We start from the raw sequence: 19,695 nt of genomic DNA on the forward strand, positions 1-19,695 counted from the left end.
TTAGAAAAAATCATTTGACACAGGTATCTCCCTCTGGGGCCCCCTGTCACACAATGCTTTTACGCGAGTAGGCCCAGCGCTTCGCTAGATGAAGGTTTCAATAGCAAAATCAAAGGTATTCGTAAGGCCCTGCACGACTTTTACGGTAGGTCGGCTCCGTGACCGGATGGTGTCAGAAATAAGACAAACTTGGATAATTACTCCGTGGACGAACTCACGAAATATCTAAACGAACGATGGAGGAAGGGCTCTGTACCAAAGCAATGCGAACGCGAAGACGGCACCCATCCAAACCCAATAAGGCTCCTAGCTTGGAGAATATTAGGTTAACCTCGCTTCACTCCAGCGGGGGCAATGTAATGGATCATGCATTCCTCAGTCGAGTAAACGCCCAGTTCGAAGTGGCAGTTGTCTACCCTCACATCGTCATCCGGCTTCGGCCTCACTTCTCGATGCGCTACGATATCATCATCATCATCATCATCAGCCTGACTATACCCACTGCAGGGCGAAGGCCTCTCCCATATTTCTCCACTTAACCCGGTTCTGTGCTAGCTGCATCCACTTGACCCCTGCGAACTTCTTAATCTCATCCGCTGCATTAACTTTCTGCCGCCCCCTGCTGCGCTTTCCTTCCCTTGGAATCCAGTTTGTTACCCTAAGCGACCATGGGTTATCCTCTCTTCGCACTACATGTCCTGCCCATGTCCATTTCTTCTTAATTTCCACTAGAATGTCGGTAACTTGAGTTATTTCTCTGACCCACTCTGCACGCTTCCTATCTCCTAATGTTACCCCTACCATTTTTCGTTCCATAGCCCTCTGGGTTGTCCTCAACTTAAGTAGAACTCTCTTGGTTAGCCTCCACGTTACAGCGCCATAGGTGAGTACAGGTAAGATGCAACTTGTATATACTTTCCTCTTTAGCGATACCGGTAAGCTGCTAGACATAATCTGCGAGTGCCTGCCAAATGCGCTCCATCCCAATCTTATTCTTCTTATTTCCTTTTCATGGTCCGGATCTACGGTTACTACCTGTCCTAAGTAGACATATTCGCTTACTACTTCCAGTACTTCGCTACCTAATGTAAACTGCTGTTCCTTCCCGAGGCTGTTGAACATTACCTTAGTCTTCTGCATATTGATTTTCAAGCCTACCTTTCTACTTTTCCTGTCTAGGTCATCAATCATTATTTGTAGTTCATCCCCCGAGTTGCTTAGCAAGGCAATGTCATCAGTAAATCGCAGATTACTGAGGTATTCTCCATCTACCCTTATCCCTAACTGCTCCCATTCCAAGTCTCTGAATACTTCCTCTAAGCAAGCTGTGAATAGTACTGGGGAGATTGTGTCTCCTTGCCTAACACCTTTCTTTATGGGAATTTTGTTACTTTCTTTATGCAGAACTATGGTTGCTGTGCAGCCACTGTATATATCTTCCAGCACTTTCTCGTACGGCTCGTCTACCCCTGATTTCGCAATGCCTGCATCACCACCGAGGTTTCAACTGACTCAAATGCTTTTCCGTAATCAATGAATGCTATGTACGCTACGATATGCTCGTGCTCAAATATCATATCATGGACGACAAGACCCGTTCCACCAAAGCCATCGTCGGACTCAACCTCAAAGGTGAATTCCAAATAACCAGCCCTGCGGCTTTTCTGTACCAAATCTCGCACATTAACCGCGGCGAAAAACAGAATTACGTTAAAGACTTTCTTGGTGAAAGAAAGGTGGTCCTTGTAGCGGGAGGTATTCAATTTGAGGAGAAAACCACGCTGGGAGCCACCGTCACCCCAAATAGAGCGGTCATTTCCCCTATTCTCTTCACTCTGGTAAAGATTGGCCTTGCGCTGAAACTCGAAAAAGTAGAAAACGTCTATCACACTATCTACGCCGAAGACATCACGATCTAGGTCTTCACTGTAGAAAGTAATACTGATGTGGAAGGTGAAAATACCTGAACATCGGGCTGCACTGCTCGCACACGTCGGAGCTCCTGCTGTACCGCCCCACGCAGACGGGAAGACCGTTCAGCGTATAAAAGAAGAATAGAATATGAAGAAATCAGGTTAAACACAAGCGACGGCGAGCAATCCCCATCGTGAACAAAAAGCGAAGTTCTAGGCACGATCATAGAACCGGATGGCGTAAACGGCGAGACGGTCGGTAAGCTTGTACACAACACTTACAATTCAGTGAGGTTACTAAAGAGAGTCACCGATACAAGTGGCATGAGGGAGGATAGCCTTCGTTATTTGCCATATAACCAACCTGCTTGCCTTCCAGTTTGATACAAGGTTGAGAACAACATAGACGTGATTATCCTCGGGGCAAACAAGACAGCGCTTGAACTGCCAGACTCGGCGGCCACAGAGTTCCTGCTACAATTAGGAGCCCACAACACGTTGGACGAACTTGCTGTTGCGCAGCACATATCGCAGCTATAAATACTGGCGACCTTAGCTGGGCAACACATACTCTAGCGGCTTGGCATTGGCTACCACCGCCAACACGCCAACACGTTCACAAGGAAATATCCCGCGGATCATCAGGCATGATGTCCCAGTCGCACAAATCCCGAGAAACATACAGCCGACACGTAATCAAGAAAAAAGGAAGGCCAGATCGATGGCCCTGCTGCGGAACTACGAAAAAGCGACGGAAGCGCAGGTGGTGGATGCTGCTGAGTATCAAGATGATCGTCTATACGCTGTCGCGGTTGTCGCCACTGCCGTAAAGCTCTTCCACTGCGCCATCGTAAAATCTCTACACGCCACAGTGGCCGAAGAATTACTTATCACACTTGCCCTATCTGATCCTGCTGGCGTGGTCGTTGTAAGCGAATCGCGAACTGTTTTATAGAATCAAGCCAAAGGGAGAATATCCGTGGAAGCCTTCCGAATAACTGAAAACTTGAAACGCTCACCGAACAAAGTCGAGCTATATTATATCCCCGCCCACATTATCTCTTGGCATCTCACTAACCTCAGCGAAGCCGCTGACTCCGTCGCACAAGTCTCACATGCCATGCCGAAGACAGTCATGTCGAATAAGGGGGAGGAGAGGTCGACGGGCTTCAATTACTTAACCAAAGCCGTCTACCTGGACCGGCGTAATCGCCTCCGCCTATCAGCAAACTATGCTGAGCTCAGTCTCCTAGAGGCATTTAAGCACAAATACATACCAAAAAGCGCTGTAGTACAAGATTTACTCCGAAGTATAGGACATCAATACGTACAAGGTCTGCACTACCGGCATAGGAACACTTAAGCACATGCAAGGGACAAATACGAGTGTTGATCCGAGACCCTATCACCGATGTGGTCAGCCGCTCTGCGCAGCTCCGGCCTCAACGACGAACTCTGGTCCGTCCAGCGGGCCCTCATGGCGGCGAAGAGTCAAGATATCGACAATCACAAGTGGGAGATCTTGGCCCGGTCGCGGTAACCCCTACTGTACACCAAATAAAGTTATTTCTGCTTGTCTTCCTACTTCGTATATGCGGCAGTCTCATGTTTTCCGGTACGTGGCCGAGGGGCGACATTTCCAAGGAAGCATACGCGACAGGACATAAATGGTTTGGTTTGATTTGTGGGGATTGCCGTCCCAAAGCGACAGAGGCTGTGAGAGGCGCCGTATTGAGTATTCCGGGCATTTCGACCACATGGGTTGTTTAACCTCCAACTGACATCACACAGCACAACGAAAAGTGGCCGCGGAGGCTAGGATTCAATCCCGCGTCCTTAAAACAGTAGTCGAGCGCCGCAACTACTGCGCCACCCCTGCGGGGGACAACATAAACACCTACGTGTATTGAGAATATTTTTATTGTGACTAAAATTCCTGGAACGAAGCAGTTTTGGGAGCTTTATATTTATTGTGTCTGATTTGGCAATGGTGGCATTTTGTTTTTACATTCTATCATGTCATAAACAATCCGAACTTTTGGGTCTGAACAGTATTTCTGGAACTCGAGTTCGCAGCCCCGATAAATGCAGTCGCCCTTTAAGGTGTCCTTGTCGAAGATCGGTCCACAGCGTTTATCAACAATCTCATCCCATTGATACACCTCGCAATGAGGTTTTCCTGAAAGTAGACGAAAAAGACAATAATTGCTAAATGCATGGGCAGTAGCGTCTCGCCAAAGTCGATTGTGAAGGGGAACTTATTAGGCTTTGCGGTGGATGTGGTAGAATGTAGTTCAGCTAATGTGAATTTAGAGCAGTTACAAAAAATCTGACTGCACCAAACCTCTATCTTACTACCTAAATTTGACAGAATTATTTTTCCGCCATGTCATCTATTCAAATTTATGTAGCAAGGGCATATTGTTTCATTGTGCAAAAGTTCATGCTACGGAGCCACTGCAACCAGCTTTTCTTATCTGCAGGTAACATTGTGCTGCGGCGTCTTTCAATGGCACCATGCCTCTAATATAAAACAATATATTCACCAGAAGCTCGTGAAATAGAGAATTACGACCGCTGTTTTAAAAACGCAGTAAAGTGCTCTCATAAACCGAATCAAAGCCAACCTAGACTCTAGGATTTAAACGAAAGAAAGATGAACTTCGTACTTTCGTATTGTACAATAATTAGGCGATTACTAAGCATGTGCAGATAACACTAATCCTTCATCACAAATGTTGTGAACATTGCCGCTATTCAGCTGCAATTTGTCTCGACAAGCTCTGAACTTCAATGACTCGAATAGCAGTAAAACTCAGCTTGAACATCAAATCGGCGGTGAAAAAGCAACTGTACGGCTTGTAAAAAAGCGTAACTAAAGGCATGTTGCAACGCGAGATCCCTTTTTGAGCAAGTATATCTTCCTAGTATCATCAATAAATATCTTCAAACACTACTGATACGGTTCTGCGACTTAAAAACGTTGAAACATGACAATATTGTTTTATGTATACGTCCTGTAACACAAAGAAACGGTGAACAGATAAGTGCGTAAACGCCGTTGCTTTCTCGACGTTGTAACTACAGCTTCAGATATTAAAAAAAAAGCGAACCTCCGCGCAGCTTTTCGGAATTCCGGTATCAGAGCTTAAGTGCACAGTTATCACATATTATAGCTCAATAGCAAACTATAAACGTGCCTGCAGGAAGTCTTCATATGAGTTGAGAACAGCAACGATGCAGGAACTCGACCCTATAACCCCTGTCGCCATTCGAAGAGCTGCTTGCTTCAAAGCATTTTGTACTTGACCTGCTGTTGGACAGGGCCATTTTTCACTCTTTCGCAGCATGCCAGCCAGGAAGCACTTAGAATCTGCACACCAAATTCTAAGGCCAGCTCTCTTGAAGATTGACGATATCTTCGTCACTACCTCTCGCATACTGATGCACCTAATGCCGAAAATCTCAACACAAACATTTATTATACATAAACATTTTAGCCGCAAAACTAGCTCATTACACCGGCTAGCAGAATAAACTTTATCCTATATCACCTGGCAGCATAGCTCGTGGCGGTTCTATGGGTCCTCCCTTTCGTCTTTTGTCCGTAACTTGCGCTGACGTCTTCAAATCATGCAACACCAACTCGCCCGGCAGCTTGCTCTCCTTAATGCCGGCTTACCTCAATGACGTCGACGAAACGTAAGTTGCCACTGGATCCCTGACCAGCAGCCGAGAAATTTGGTGCGATAATTTCCAGCCAGAAATTCATATGTAAATCGTAGTAATTACTTTGTCCACCAAAGTTTTCATGTACATTTTATAGCGTCTTCCTCTTTCTGAATGACTCTGGCTTTTACCCTTCTCGTCCTTGTTTTGTGTGTGCGCCGTATACCTTGGCTGCAGCGGTGGCGTAGCGGTAGAACATCCGCCTCGCATGCAAGAGGACCGTGGTTCAAATCCCGGTCCCACGCAATTCTCCACCGGATAAAAAAATCGGTGTGTCGATGGAATTGATTAAACAGGTTTGGGGTGCGACCTGATGCCGGTGAACACCTCCGGCAACGCACTCCCTCACAAGAACAGGAGTTGGCCACCCTGGTACAGTAATTGGCCGCAACCTCTCACGATAAGCTCCATGAAACCCCGGCCCCTAGTCACCAGCGGCTGCGCAACAGCTGACCACGGCGGCGGTCAGACCGGTGACGCAGCGGGGGGTGCAAAGAATTTCTGGCTTCGCTGGACAAGCCGTCATTGGAAACTGACCCTGGCAACGTTTAACGCTAGACCCTAGCTAGTGAAGCTAGTTTAGCAGTGCTGTTAGAGGAACTAGAGGGTAAGGAATGGGATGTCATAGGGCTTAGTGAGGTTAGGAGGCCGAATTAGGCATATACTATACTGAAGGATGGGCATGTACTGTGTATCGAGGTTTACCGGAGAGGGGAGAACTAGGAGTAGGTTTTCTTGTCAATAAGTATACAGCGGGCAATATAGGTGAATTCTATAGTATAAATGAGAGGGTGGCAGGCATCGCAATTAGGCTTAATAAGCGCTATAAACTGAAGGTTTTACAGGCCTATGCACCCACATCTAGTTATGATGACCAGGCAGTTGTAAGCTTCTACAAAGATGTAGAATCGGCAATGCGAAAAGCAAAGACGCAGTATACTGTAATAATGGGCGACCTCAATGCCAAGGTAGAGAAAAGGCAGTCTGGAGACCAGGCAGTAGGCGACTATAGCATTCTAGGTGTAGCAGACGGGAGTTACTAGTTGAGTTGGCAGAGCGCAATAACTTAATAATCATGAATACCTTCTTTTGCAAACGGAAGAAGCGGAAATTGACATGGAAAACTCCTAACGAGAAGACGAAAAATGAAATTGACCTTATACTGTGTTTAACCCCCGCCATTTTGCAAGATGTAGAGGTAATCGGAAAAGTGTGATGCAGTGACTACAGAATGGTGAGGTCCCGAATTTTCCTAAATCCGAAGAAGGAACGCAACAGATTAGTACGAAAGAAACCTATCAACGGATTAGCGGTGAGGGGGAGGCGAGAAGAGTTGAGGATCTCGTTACAGAAGAGATATTTAGCTCCAAGTGAGGATGGCGACTTTACCCTAGAAGCAATGAACAATAACTTCAGAGATATCATTACTGAGTGCACTGTAGAAGTAGGCGGCAGGATAGTCAGAGAGGGTACCAGTAAGCTGTCTAAGGAGACGAAAGATGTGATTAAAAACGGCAGAGTATGAAAGCTTCCAATCTAACTTAACAGATATAATTGGCCGAGATATCAAAGCTAATCAATAAGCGCAAGGTGGCCGATATAAGGAAGTATACCATGGAGAGAATTGAGCAGGCTGTAAAAAACGGAGGAAGCCTTAAAGCGGCACAGAAGAAATTGGGCATAGGAAAAAACCAGATGTATGCGATAAGGGACAAGGTGGCAACGTCATCACAAATATGGACAAGATAGTCAAAGTAGCCGAGGAGTTCTATGCAGATCTCTACAACAGCCAAAGTAGTGAGGACTGTAATGAGATTGGCGGTAGGGAAAAACAGTCGGACGTTCCACCAGTGACGAAGGACGAGGTCAAGAAAGCATTAGAAACTATGAAAAGGGGGAAATCAGCTGAAGAGGATCAGATAATGCAGATTTGTTAAAGCACGGGGGCGATATCGTGCTAGAAAAACTGGCCACCTTATATACGCAGTGCCTGGTGTCATCGACGGTACCGGAACCATGAAACAATTCAAACATTATCCTCATTCATAAGAAAGGGCGTTCTAAGGGCCTTACAATTTACAGACCAATAAGCTTGCTGTCTGTTACGTATAAGGTATTTATTAAGGTAATCGCTAATAGAATCAGGACAACCTTAGACTGCAATCAAGCAAAGGATCAAGCAGGGTTTCTGAAACGGTACTCTACTAACGATCATATCCATACCATCAATCAGGGGATAGAAAAATACTCGGAATATAACCAGCCCTTATACATAGCATGCATTGATTATGAAAAAGCATTTGACTCAGTAGAAACTTCGGCGGCGATGCAGGCATTGCAAAATCAGGGGGTAGACGAGCCGTACGTGAAAGTGCTGGAAGATGTATATAGGGAATGCGCCGCAACCATAATTCTGCATAAAGAAAGTAACAAAATTCCCATAAAGAAAGGTGTTAGGCAAGGAGACACGATCTCCCCAGTAATATTCACAGCTTGCTTAGAGGAAGTATTCAGAGACTTGGAATGGGAGATATTAGGGATAAGGGTCGATGGAGAATACCTCACTAATCTGCGATTCGCTGATGACATTGCCTTGCTAAGTAGCTCGGGGGATGAACTGCAAATAATGATTGATGACCTAGACAGGAAAAATAGAAAGGTAGGCTTAAAATTCAATATGCAGAAGGCTAAGGTAATGTTCAACAGCCTCGGGAAGGAACAGCAGTTTGCATTAAGTAGCGAATCACTGGAAGTAGTAGGCGAATATGTCTACTTAGGGCAGGTAGTAAAAGAGATCCGCACCATGAAAAGGAAATAACAAGATGAATAAGATTGGGATGGAGCTCATTTGGCAAGCACTCGCAGATTATGACTAGCGGCTTACCGGTCTCGCTCAAGAGGGAAGTATACAACAGTTGCATCTTACCTGTACTCACCTATGGGGCTGAAACGTGGAGGCTAACCAAGAGGGTTCTACTTAAGTTGAGGACCACCCAGAGGGCTATGGAATGAAAAATGGTAGGGGTAACATTAGGAGATAGGAAGCCTGCACATTGGGCCAGAGGAATAACTCAAGTTACCGACATTCTAGTGGAAATTAAGAAGAAGAAATGGACATGGGCAGGACATATAGTGCGAAGAGAGGATAACCGATGGTCGCTTAGAGTAACAAACTGGATTTCAAGGGAAGGAAAGCGTAGGAAGGGGGCGGCAGAAAGTTAGGTGAGCGGATGAGGTTAAGAAGTTCGCAAGGGTCAAGTGGATGCAGCTAGCACAGAAGAGAAATAGGAGAAATATGGCTGAGGCCTTCGCCCTGCAGTGGGTACAGTCAGGCTGATGATGATGATGAGTATACCTTGAAAATATGTCTGACCAACTCGCCCAACAACGCAATCTTTTAGTCTCTGGCTAGCGTTTTTCTTTCATCTTTGCCAGTCTTTTCAGAACCAATTTGGCTGTAACGGAAGTGAAATTTATTTGTTGAATGAGGATAAAATTCTGTTCCACATATTTGTAGACCTACCGCGGCTTTAGCTGATGTGTAAGAGAGCAGTTTAGGAGATGACGCAATATATGTTTTACCAGCCAGCGCCTTTTTATGGTCACCGCCTCATTTCCGCGGTGTTCTATTTTTAGCAGATATTTACAATACTCTTATTTTTAACCCCTTAGTGCGTGAGTACACTAGTCACCGCAATAACGGCGCTCGCTGTACGGTCTCAGCGGTGCGGAAAGAGCAGTCCTTTTGAGACATCGTAATATGTCTACGCTCCTCTTTTTATCCGGCCACTTATTACGTGAAGGCCTGCGTTTACTCGCGGTCACATGTTCATAGGCCAACGGCTATACACTGTAAAGTCAAGCGCCTGGAGCGTTCAAAACGGGAAAACATATACATTGTCACCAACACACGGGGCAAGCAGCAGAACAATCGATCTGGCCTTTGTTTAATGAAGCGGAGCTCGAAACAGACGAGGACGACGCATCTGGGGCCACCAGGTGGCCCCCGAAGATGGACAGCGCTATGACATTGCCGCCTTTCCAAGAGGCATCGAGCCATTGCCACAAATGTAGTGGAACAATAGAAAAGCGAGGTAAGTTATACGGCTGTCTCTGATTCGGGTTTTGACCTTGAAACGGTTCATTCTGGTGACGTAAATCGAAGCGCATTTCTGAATCCAAAAACGATTTCCTAGACGTATTATTCAGCGCAAAAACCCAGGAACTATTTCAGACTTCGGTTACCGAGAGGAGCGGACAGTGCCTCGTTGTAGCACCTCGTAGTTCACCACGCTGAGGTGGCGGAGCACATTTTAGGGTCCAAATTAACACAGTAGAAGCTTTTCAGAGTGTCCTCACAATCGTATCTGGCTCCATACCCAGACGTGGTCGCCGGGCGTGTAAATCAATTCTCTGTCTAGCAGGTTGCAGCGCTGGGCGTCGTGTATTTGTTGATGCCGAATTCTCTATCGGGCAAGTTGGCGTGCGGCTTCTGCGCCCCGAATAAATTGGTCAGCCCCCTCCCCACCCCCCCCCCCCCCCCCGACAGTGGAGGGAGCAGAATAAAGAAGCATGGCATCCAGCATAGTCAAAGGTTTGCGTCCATGGACCAAATGCAATAGAGTGAAGCGTGTAGTTTCCTGGAACGCAGTGTTGTATGCGAACGTGATGTGCGGCAGAATTCGGTCCCAGTTCCCATGATCTTCGTCTACATACGTTGAAATCATATCGACAATTGTACTTTTACGCCGCTCAGTTAGTCCATTAGTTTGAGGATGGTAGGCTGTTGTCTTGCGGTGGGTGGTGCCACTGAGTCGAACGACCTCGCTCGTGAGTGCCGACGTAAACGATGTTCCCCTGTCAGTTAAGACGACTGTTGGGGCACCGTGACGGAGTACAATGTTGTGAATGAAGAAATGGGCAACTTCCTCTGCGGTACCACGGGGAATGGCCTTGGTCTCACAGTAGCGGCTGAGGTAGTCAGTGGCAACCGCTATATACCTGTTACCCATGGATGACTTCGGGAATGGACTCAGTAAGTCCATGCCGACCTGTTGAAATGGGATTTTCGGGGAATCGATAGGCTGCAGGAGCCCAGGTGGTTTAATGGGTGTTGTCACTCGCCGCTGGCACCCATGGAAGGTACGAACGTAGTGGTGTACAACGGCAGTTAGCCTGGGCCAGTGGTAGTTTCGGTGTATCCGTGCCAATGTGCGAGAAAAACAGAGATGGCTGGAAGAAAGGTCTTCATGGCATCCACGAAGAACTTCGTCATGAAGTGTTGTGGGTACTACAAGCAGATAAGCAGTTTCTGTTGGACCGTAGTTATTGTAGAGCACACCTCGCGCAAGAAAAATGTCGACAGCCCACGCCTTATAAGCTGAGGAAGAGATGACAACGTTCCTTCGAGGTATTTGATGATGGGCAAAAGTTCAGAGTCTGCCCGCTGCTTTTGGGCTAAGGTGGACGTCGTGATAACACCGAAGAAAGCGGAATCGTCGTCGGAACCGTCCGTGTGTCAGGAAGTAGAGGCGTGGGACAGACAGTAAGCATCACTGTATTTCTTACCGGCCTTGAGCACGATAGTAAGGTCAAATTCTTGCAACAAAAGGCTTCATCGGGCAAGCCAACCCGATGGATCTTTCAGGTTTGGCAGCCAACAAAGCGAGTGATGGTCGCTCACGACACGAAACAGACGAAATTTCAAGACTACCCACACAACAGTGAGGCACTCCTTTTTCGTAGTTGAACTTCGAAACGTGACAAAGTGCGACTGGGGTAAGCAATGACGCGTTCTGCACCATCTTGCCACAGAACAAGGACTGCACCGAGGCCACCGTTACTGGCATCCGTGTGCAGTTCCGTGTCAGCCTCTTCGTCGAAGTGGCCAAGTATAGGTGTACATTGGAGACGGGACTTTAGTTCCGCGAAGGCTTGTTCCTGGTCGGGGCCCCAAACGAACGGTTCGGCGTCTTTTGTCAGGCGGGTCAGAGGCTCGTAGAACTGGCCAAGTATAGTGTACATTGGAGATGGGACTTCAGTTCCGTGAAGGCTTTTTTCCTTGTCGGGGCCTCAAACGAACAGTTCGGTGTCTTTTATCAGGCGGGTAAGAAGCTCCGCGATCTTGGAGAAATTATGAATACAGCGAAGATAGTACTCGCAGAGGCCGAGAAATCGACGCAAGCGTCGTTTGTCTGCTGGCTTAGGGAATGAAGCAACAGCGGCCGTCTTTTCTGGGTCTGGGCTAACACCTCGAGCGCTGACAATGTTGCGGAGAAATTTCAGCTCATTAAAAGTAAAGGGGCATGTTTCGGGTTTTAGAGAGAGACCTGCAGATCGGATGGCCTCGAAAACAGCGCGCAATCGTTTCAGGTGCTCGTCGAACATGTCCGCAAAAATCACAACATCGTCGAGATATACGAGGCATGTCTGCCACTTCAGGCCAGAGAGTACGCCCTATTGCAAAAACCAGTGCCACTGGGTGCCAGCGCCCCAGCGCCATACCTGATTATGGTCCCAGTATGACGCTGGAAACTGGGCGCACTGGGACGCGGCATACTGGGACGCTCCGCACTGGCGGCACTGTTCGCCCGGAGAAAAAGAGGCGTGGGATAAAAATTAAAAAGTAACGAAACAAGTTAGGTATATAAAAAAACCTTTAAAAAGTAAAAAAAAAGGAAAAAAATTAGTGCACCAATCCCGCCTCGAACTCAGCTTTTATGCACATATCAATCACTAGCTAATCACGCTAACCACTCGGCCACGCCGAGAACTGGATTTACTAGAAACATTTCTACATTTTATGTCATAACCCGCATTTATAAGGTTGGGACTTCATGTTTCGCAGTCTACAGGCCCATTGCTACCGCTCTCACAATTGCAACTTCTTGATCATTTAACTTGCTGTTTGCTCTCACGACTTGCAAGTAATGTTCTGGGTGCCTATGCGCGCTATTTTGTGCGCTGGAATCATTTTACCATATGGAGTTTGACATCGCTGGTAAATTTACCAACGCCGGCTCTTGGGTGGTGCTCTGCTACCGTGGGCGTTATTTTCGCTGAACACGGAGCTTTAGAAGAAACCTTCAAGGAAAAAAGTGCGACCAAGCTTCAATATCGGCAAGCGCCGCAGCGATGACCCTAATTGCGTGTAACTAAACCTTATTTGTATGTAAACTTTGCGGGAAGCGTTGCGATGACCGAGGGCTCGGTTGCTTGATACGCAAAGGAGCGAAAAAGCTTGAGAAGCACGCCAAATATTATGTATTACAAGCGCTGTATGTTGTTGCTTTTTCTCTCATGGGCCCATCGCTCGGTAAACTACTCTCTTCCAGGTTTTAGTTTTTCTTTCTGCTGTTTATACTGGGCCGTGGTGCAGGCTACGCTCGCCTGCGTTTGAGCCCGCATTGAATATTTTGGCAGTAATCATTGTGTTAGAGTGCCCTTAAGATCAGCTGTGAAGTTGGTTATGCATGGTAGCCCAAATTATTCAATTCCAGTTTTAGTTGTGCGTTAATCGTCAGTGTGTCATGAGATCGAGGCGCGGCGGTCGTGGTCTCTCTCGAAACGCTCGAAACGACCTATCAAAACATGGAAACTCTAGAAAAAAGATACTGCCTTTGTTTTCTTACAAATGCGCAACGACTTCGCAGCAAAAAGCGCTTGCTTGAACCATATTTTTCATATGCCCCCCGATGGTCGATTGAAAGTACGCTGTTGCCCTGTTGGCCCCTGAGGGATGCTACTCCGGCTGACGCCGCAGGCCGCACCGGCTATACTTCGGCACTGGGACCAGTGCGGCCCAGCGCACATACAGCGCTTCTCCCAGTGCACCGCGGATGCCAGCGACACACCCAGCGTCAAAAGGCTAATCCCAGCGTTTTTCTTCCATCGCACCAGTGCAGCCAGTGTCTTCCCGTTACTGCTCCAGTGAATATCGCAGACCTCCAGCGTGCCCAGCAGATCCAGTGCAAAACCAGCGCGAAAATCTTACTGGTTTCGCACTGGAGACGCTGGTTTTTGCAATAGGGCGGTATCCATAATTCGTTGAAATGTGGCAGGGGCCGCGCACCGGCCAAACGGAAGCGCTTTCAACTCATACAAACCGTGCGGCGTAATAAAAGCAGTCTTCTCACAATCTCGCTCGTCAACCTCTTTTTGCCAATATCCACTGCGCAGGTCAAGCGACGAAAAGTAAGTGGCATGGCGAAGGCGATTAAGGGAGTCGTCTATGCGCGGCAGGGAGTACACATCGTTTTTCTTGACGTTGTTGAGGCGTCTGTAATCCAAGCAGAACCTCAAGATTTCCTCCTTCTTCGCGACGAGGACAACAGGCGAAGCCCAGGGGCTCGTCGACGGTTGGATAACAACGTCCTGGAGAATATCTGTTACTTGGCAGCGGATGACATTACGTTCTTTTGAAGACACCCGGTAAAGACGCTGACATAGTGGACGTTGGTCGTCGGAAACTATAATTCGGTGCTTCGTTAGTGGCGTCTCTCGGTCCTTAGAGGTTAATGCAAAACAATCGCGGAACGAATCGACAAGATTATCTATGCAGCGTTTCTGACTGGGCAAGAGGTGCGTGTTCACTTCAATCTGAATGACTGTAGACGTAGCATTGTCGAGGTTTCACGTGTTGGTTAAAGCGTACTGGCCTGTACATTCTCCGTGTTCTTCAAAATAAGCGACCGTCGTGTTCGCCGTGAAATATTGAGGTTCACACGTGCAGTTTGTCCCTAGCACTTCGGCTTGCCCACGGACAAGTTCAACAAGGCGCCGAGCTACACCAACTTGTCAAGCGAGAAGCAGTGACATGGTAGCTGCAGCAATGCCACGCGTGCCTGTGCTGTGATAACATTGAACTGTAGCGAACTGGCTCGCCCACGGAGGGATCGTTATGTGGTCGTCACAGACGCCCATCATTGTTTTGCAGAAGTCCGTGTTGCTATCAACGGCTCGCTTGGTTGAAAAGGAAATCATGAGCTGCTCCCAAAGATCTATAACAGCACCCTACTCTTCAAAATCCATGCCGGGAATCAGATCTTTGCAGCAGTCTTGTGATAAGGCAAAGGTGCCAGTGAAAGTAAAACCGCAGATCTCTATGCAGCAAGTGCGCATACAAATTGGCCTCATCACATGGCCACCGGCGGTGCGCATCATTGGCCCAGACCGAAGCGTCAGAACCTTACGGAGTGCCGTGGCTAGCTGGCTGCTCATGACGGAAAAATCGGCGCCGGTATCCTCAGGTGCGGTCACATCACTACTGTCGGCTGTTGCAAAAATTTCCCCGGGAAGAATGCGTTCGCAGTGCGTCGGTGAGTTCGTCGGATTTGGTCATCGCCGCTCGGGCCGTCGCGTCAAATCGTCGGGTGGCGGCTGTTTGATCTGAGACGGAGCGGCTGCCTCACCCCCGGAGGTCGATGTGTTTATAGTTTCCGGCGAGGGGGCGTGCCTTTGAATTGCCCAGAGGAGGAATTTCGACTGGGTGAAGCAAAACGCCTCGGGGATGATGATCGCGACGGCCGTTGCGGTGACGTCGGGTGCATCTCGTTAGCAGGTATTGCTCAATCTTCTGTGGTCTTTCGCCATAGCGGGGTCGAGGTGCGCTTGGTTAAAATCCTCTGAAATCTATTCTCCGGTATGGATAATTGCAAAGAATGTGGCCAGGCTCGCCGCTGTGATAACAGAGCGGCCGTCTATTGGGTGGGCGCCACAAGTGCGCCTTGCTGACAGCGGTGTGCTGGTCTTGCTTCAGCTTGACGGGGCGCAGGTCTTGTTGCTGCTCGACGGGGCGCAGGTAGCGAGGCGGTTGTCAGACAACGGGGTCGAATGATTGTGGTTCGGGGGCAGGTCGACGTAGGACATCAATATAAGTCATAATGCATGGCTCCCGTTCTGACGCTGGTGTTGGCTTCACCGTTCGCCGGATTTCATCACGGATGATGTCCCTGGTGGAATAATTGCAGGTGGAGCATTTAATTGGAGGTTCTGCAGCTCTTCGCAGAAAATTCTCTCAAGCTCCCCCAATGCCTCGTCCCGGGCTGCTGGCACGGACGCTCAGTAGGGTGTAGCCGCTACGCTTGCCTAACGGCCATTATGGGTACTTTGTTCCTGCAGTTGACGTTGCATGCTGGCAGCTTCTCTTGCGAAATCTGCGACACTTCTAGAAATTAAGAAGTGTTGGGACTGGGCTAGTTGGAGCATCTTCCGTGTACAACTAAGCAGCGCAGCATTTATAAGAACTTCTTGGAGGGTCGCGAATGAGGCCAACCAAAAACTGTTCCTTCACCCGCGCATGAGGTGCCGTACTTTCGTTGCCTCGGGCATGGTAGGGTTTGCCCGACCGAAAAGTCGCGTGGTGTCCTCGCCAAACATGGTCACGCTTTCATTTGACGGCTGAGACCTCAAACGAATTGCAATCTCAGCGTTTTCTTTCCGCACACTCGAGCTGAATGTTATCAGCAAATCACGGAAAAAGGCTGCCGAGTTGACAAACGACGCCTCGTTGTTCTCAAACCACGTCCTGGCCGAGTCTTGCAGCGCGAAGTACACATTCATTAGCTTCCGCTCGTCGTCCCATTGGTTGAATGCTGCCGCCACAGGGTCAAAACTGGCCAACAAGTCTTCGACATCTTCGAACCGGTCACCGTGGAATGATGGCGGTGATCGAGGTGCGAGAAGGACGAACGGTTAGGTGTTGCTGGAATGCTGTCTTGTTTGGCTGCCCATCGTAGATGTCATGGCTCGCAGCAGTGGGGTCAGTGGTTTGAACTCAGTCTATAAGCCTCGGAGGCGACGGCTCGCTTTATAGGCGTGAGTGGCTTCCGCGCGTCAATGGGTAGGGTCACTGACGTCTTCGGGGGCAACGTACATTAGATTTTACACTTCACAATCCACCAAATGTCACCAACACACGTAGAAAGCAGCACAACAACCGAGGTGGCCCTTTTTAATGGAGTGAACCTCGAGACAAACGAGGACGACGCTCAGCCACGCGCCAAGACATTCAGGTGGGGCCAGAAGATGGACAGCGGTGTTGCAATATTTTAGCAGGACTTTCAGCCCAACGTTCTACGAATATTAGATTTGCCAGGAAACGGGTCTTCATAGAATGCCTACCAGAATTTGTAGAAAGTAAATCTGCTAAGCTTTCAAGTCACATCAAAGTCTCAATAGTCGGTCGAATAAATAGTCACGAATGGGTGCGTTGTTACGTGTAAGAAGGAAACTACCACAGCTTTTAAAAATTATTTATTCTGTGTTCTCAACTGATCAAGATGTGTTCAGTTGTGCAAAACGGCACAAAGATAATGCACTGACAGACATGGAAGGAAATCACAGCACAAGGGTTCTTGAAGTGAGTATAAGGTGCTTACCTGATTTTCGATTTGAGGAAACAAGAAAACAATTCTCTGTGTCATTCCAGTACCGCAGTGTATATATTTTCTCCTGCAAAAACTCTGAAAACAATATATCAATTAGAAAATGAAGTAACTTCCCATACTGAAGAATTAAAAGAAAACACCTGCAACAAACACAATCATGTCCTGCAAGATGTTGCCAAGGCGGTTGTAATAGATATGGTGATGTGCGCTTTATAGATTCAAGGATTTAGGGTAAATAATGTGGTGCAGAAAAACCGACATAAAATCTTTTCGTTTCGGTGGCCACCATATTTAAGGTGAATGTGCATTCAACAGTGTGTTGTTATCTTTTAAATTTTTTGAGCTTGTACCTTAAAAGTGTGCTTTGTGTCTGTTCTACACTGAGAACACTGCTTTACTCTTGCGCAGAAAAACACAATCAGATAATTGCTCTCCTCATCATTTGGAACAATTCTTTACTTTAAAAATGTGAGCAATCGTGCTTCTAAAACTCAAGGCACAAAAACTAAAATAACGCTAATTTAACCCGATAGCAGTGTAGTAAAATAGCTGGGACTTTTTATTAAATCTGCAATAGAAGAATATTTGCAGGTTTTTCTCTCCGGCTGTTCGTCTAGGTATGTTATCAATTATGCAATGTTCCTTAAAGACTGAAATAACTCCACCGGCGTGGCGCAGTGGTTACGGTGCTCGACTACTGTTCCCGACCTCGGCGGCTGTGTTTCGATGGCCGCGAGACGGTCAGTGCATGTTAAAGAACCCCAGGTGGCCTAAACTTCCGGAGTCCTCCACAACAGCGTCTCTCATAGCCTGAGTCGCTTTGAGACGTTAAACCCCACATATCAAACCAAACTGAAATGTTTTGTGACTTTGCATTCGGACCACTATGTTGCGTTGAGTGCAATATCATATTTTCAGTAGAGAAACGATATACTTATACTGAGAAAAAGGGGATCATTTTGCATATTTAGCCCCAAAACGGCGTATCGCCACTTAAGTGTCGCCAAGATTTAAGTGTTTGTGTTAGTCTGAGCATTATGTTTTGTTGAAAATGGTCTTAGTTTCTTATTAGTAGTATTTGTTGCGTGTTATGTTTTTTTTTTAATAACCAGTATGGTGATTCAAAGACTTTAAGCTTATACGTAGGGGTATTTAGCATGACAACACTTATTAGCAATTGGTTCCCCTGCACCATAACGTGTATCTGCTATTTAATATATAGTAGGGTAACGTCTGATAAGGATTCCTAATAAATACGCTCAAGAAACGCTGCTAAGTGGTTACTGAAACGTGCAGCTGTGCAATATTGATTGAGAATTTCTTGTTATCATTGAAACAGATTTTCATTATTCCTGGGCACTGTATAATGCTTATTGCTGTTGATTTCGTAACTCCATGAACGAAGTAACGTGCCTTGCAGAACCCTACTTGCAGAGCACAAAGGAACTTTTGTTTTTGATATCACACAATCCTTTCTTTGAACGCTTCACCGGCGCTCAGCAGTGCAACCAGGGAGAGCAGCTCGCAATTTGGCTAGAACGAGACGACTTTCAAAGTCCACGCGTCCTGACTACTACGTGTGCGCTGAATAGTCGGTAGAGGAAAAGACCTCTCTCGAGAAATAAGGGATTGTTTTGACATTTCGCCTCCTTTTTTGGCCTGAGGGCTACAAAGGCACAAAAATGAGGCCAGAATTTTATTTTTGTGTGCAGGCAGATCTGTAGCTCTGTTTTAGAGAGACAAATAATGTTACGCATAGTGCCGCGAACTGTTTAAATCTTTATTTGTTCCATTTCGACAGCTGCTAGCATGCGGCCTTACCATTGTGATCCTGGCGCGCTTATCAATTCTGTATCCTGTGTTCGTTCATGCTCGTTGTCGCGATACGACGCGTTATCATTTTCTTTGTCGCGAACGATGCGCCGAGATCTGTCCCGAAGATTCCGATCACTCGCGTATGTTTCTACAATTTTCCAGGTTGTGCTAGTGGCCGCTTGCGACGTTATCTAGATTGTTCTGAGCAGCCTTTAAATTCAGCGTTGAGGAGTGCGACAGGCATTCTGCATTCTTTGTTCGACGATCGACGAGCAAGTTTGTTGCTATCGCCGCCACCGAGTTGCTTAATTCTTTTGCGGGCGCAAGTGAGCCCATAAAGAATTTCTTCAGTGCAACCACCGACTCTTGATTTGTGTCATCGACCTTGTCACCACCACATGACATCTGCTGGAGGTGCTGCCCTTGATCCTTCAAGCAAAGACCTCAGCCTTGTTCCTGTCACCCTGGGGGACCAGCCTACGGGTCACCGAGCCAGCCGCCAACTCCAAGGCCTACAACCGGAACACGGTCTGCTGCCTGACCCCGTTTGAATCCAGAAGGCATCAACTTCGGAAATAGCCCAGCCAAAAGCACCAGTCGTCTTGGTGCAGCCCCTCGAGCTCCCCATCTTCCAAGGACTGCCCAGTCAATATGCGGAAGAATGGATGGACCTTTTCGACGGTGGCAGAATTCAACAGGCTGAAACGCGCTGCAAAACTCAGCCAAGTTTATTTGTTCTGCAGGGACATGCCCGAGTTTGGTTCGAAAATCACGGGATTTCTTTACAGGGTTGGGAGACATTCAAAGCAGCGTTTTTGATGGCCTTTGCAAGTATCACGCGACAATAGTAT

General features: G+C 47.4%; 1 long non-coding RNA gene across 1 annotated transcript in view; it reads right to left on the reverse strand.

Moving 5' to 3' along the window:
* Nucleotides 1-3,815: 3,815 nt before the first annotated feature.
* LOC146177264 (uncharacterized) overlaps nucleotides 3,816-19,695 on the reverse strand; it is a 44,004-nt gene continuing 28,124 nt past the window's right edge. Inside the window, exons 4-5 of the long non-coding RNA XR_014701293.1 lie at nucleotides 17,021-17,104; nucleotides 3,816-4,092 (exon numbers count right to left, since the gene is read on the reverse strand). This is a non-coding gene — a long non-coding RNA (uncharacterized LOC146177264). The remainder of the gene's footprint in view (nucleotides 4,093-17,020; nucleotides 17,105-19,695) is intronic.

Source organism: Amblyomma maculatum, chromosome 10 (assembly GCF_055883805.1).
Source record: "Amblyomma maculatum isolate TAMU_Amacu chromosome 10, ASM5588380v1, whole genome shotgun sequence".
In the NCBI taxonomy this organism is placed as follows: domain Eukaryota; kingdom Metazoa; phylum Arthropoda; class Arachnida; order Ixodida; family Ixodidae; genus Amblyomma; species Amblyomma maculatum.